The following is a 2,500-nucleotide window of genomic DNA, read 5'->3' as shown; positions in this document are numbered from 1 at the left end:
CAATAGCGAAAAATTATTGATGTTAATAATATCATTGATAAGAGTAACTGTAACGTAAAAAATGCAATTTTTAAATACTATTATCGCCTGCTGCATATATATTATTATCATTATGACAGACGTTATCGTTATTACTTAATATTTGTGTAGTTGTTATCATAATTATTATCATAACCCAATTCCTTTTCATCACCACCATCACATTTATTAACTAAAGATTTCCTTGCTTTCTATATATATTTTTTTCTTTTTTTTACATATCGGCTTTATGACTTATGGTATTGATATTATCCCTATTATATTTACGCTGTTATTTTGCTGTTATTATTATCAGCACTATCCTTGGTATCATCACGAGCATGAGCCATTGACTTTGGTCAAATTATTTTTAGCTTTATGATAATTTCTTTCAACATAATCATAGCTTAGACTATTTTTAAAGTAATTTTAATCGGTTGTATCATCATCATTACTATCTTGACCATTGGTGTAACTATCTTTTCATTTCTTTTATTTTTTGTTATTATCTTTATTGCCATTAATATAAGATTTTGTCCATCACCATTAGTATCACCATCATTATCATTACTGTTATCGTTATTATTATCAACATTATCGTTATCACTTACGAATAATATCATTATGAACATCATTTCTGATGGTGATGATATAACTTGTAGTGATTTTAATATTATCTATGCAATATCACCATTATGGGTAGTAATAACTCCTAACAGTACTATTGCAATTCTATTATAATCAGGTCGTAGGTATATTCATTATCATTGCACTTCTATTGGTGTATTTGTTAGGAACAGCATTCTTATTACTAATGTATTATGGTCAAAATCACTATCCAAATGGTAGTAATCCAAGTCATCCTTATTTTGGTATTACTATTATCATCATCATCTATTATCTTTTTTTTTGTTATCTTTTTTTATGTATTTGCTAGAAACAGCATTGTCATTAGTATCATGATCAAAATCAAGTCACCATCATTTTGGGATTAATGTTATCATCTTACTATTATCATCATTTCAGTAAGTGAACTCTTTTTTTTCGTTATCATCTTTATTGGTATTGTTGTTATTTCCATTATAACTATGTTTGTGTACAATCTTGTTACCTTTTTTAAGTATAATTTTGCTTTATTCCGTTTTATTGATACTTTTATTGCTTTAATATCAGTGTCGTTATTATTATAATTGGACATGCGATGATTTGTCGTCTCGATGTTCCTATTTTCCTGAAGAAAATGTGCTTCTAAATATTATTGTAATTTTCAGTGACCTGTTTCCTTATAACCACAATATTCTTAAACTAAAATATATACATCATATTTTCTCATTATTTTTACGTTGTGTTTTTCATGTAAATAGTTATAAAAACGAGGTTTGTATTATACTTTTATTATATTACTGCTATTCTTCTTTCCTTTATTGATTTTCATTTATTCCCCATTATCATTGTCACCATTATATGATTTACATGACATCCTCGATCATTATCATAACATTGACGATCTGTACAGTATTGATACTAAACTTTTTCCCCCACAAAAAACTCATTATAACTTGTAAAATAACCATAATTAGTAATAAGCATTGTAGTTTAGAAATAGTGCTAGCCTTAATGATTATCAATTTATTTTTTAATAACCTAAATTGCAGACTTTGTGTTTGTTTTGGGACACAATGTTTGTCTATATTTGGGAAACTTGCTTAGCCTTTTCTGAAATAACAGGGAAGTAGTATGAGTATTATGTAAAAGTTGCTGGGGACATATTGACAGTCATCCATATAGTAGAAATAGTGATAATAGGTCATCTGGGAGCATAATATGATTGATAACAAATGATAATAAATGTACAGTAATTCATAAATATAGCAATAATACAGAGTTACCCCATCACTTCAATGACAAAGTTAGAGTCAGTCACTTTTTTCTAAACACATCAATCCCACCGCTGCCACCAATAGAGCACGGGGAATTCCGTGTTGCACGAAACAACTCGCCATAAGTCGCCCTGAAGGTATTGTCCAGCACGTCTTGAGGGAAGGGCACAGATAACAGTACTAAGCTCGTCCAAGGGAATGGTGCACAAGACCGGGAGGAGGGGGTGGGTATCAGCTTGCCCTCTGTGGGACAGGTGCACAACTCTTAATTGATGAGGAGAGAGACGCTCAACAGACAGGACATTATAAAAGCGTAAACTACATACACAGTTGAAATGCGCTCGAACTGTAGTGTTAAAGCCCATGGATACAGGCCTTGGACAGCAAGAACGCAAGAGGTGGAATGTGGAGCTGTGTTGAGGCCTGTGTTATGCTATAAGTGTGGAGGATTAACTTGAAATCTACATACACCACGAAAGCAGTGTCTCTCATGTATTTACATATATTCATAGGCCTATTAATACATCTACGTATATACTGAGAATATATATATAACCAAAATCAAAGGGAACTTCTCGCGCCTCCACCTCCTGAGAGGAATG

Source organism: Penaeus monodon, chromosome 6 (genome assembly GCF_015228065.2).
Source record: "Penaeus monodon isolate SGIC_2016 chromosome 6, NSTDA_Pmon_1, whole genome shotgun sequence".
Taxonomy (NCBI): Eukaryota; Metazoa; Arthropoda; class Malacostraca; order Decapoda; family Penaeidae; genus Penaeus; species Penaeus monodon.
The sequence above is the reverse complement of the archived record's forward strand: the minus strand, read 5'-3'. Positions refer to the sequence as shown.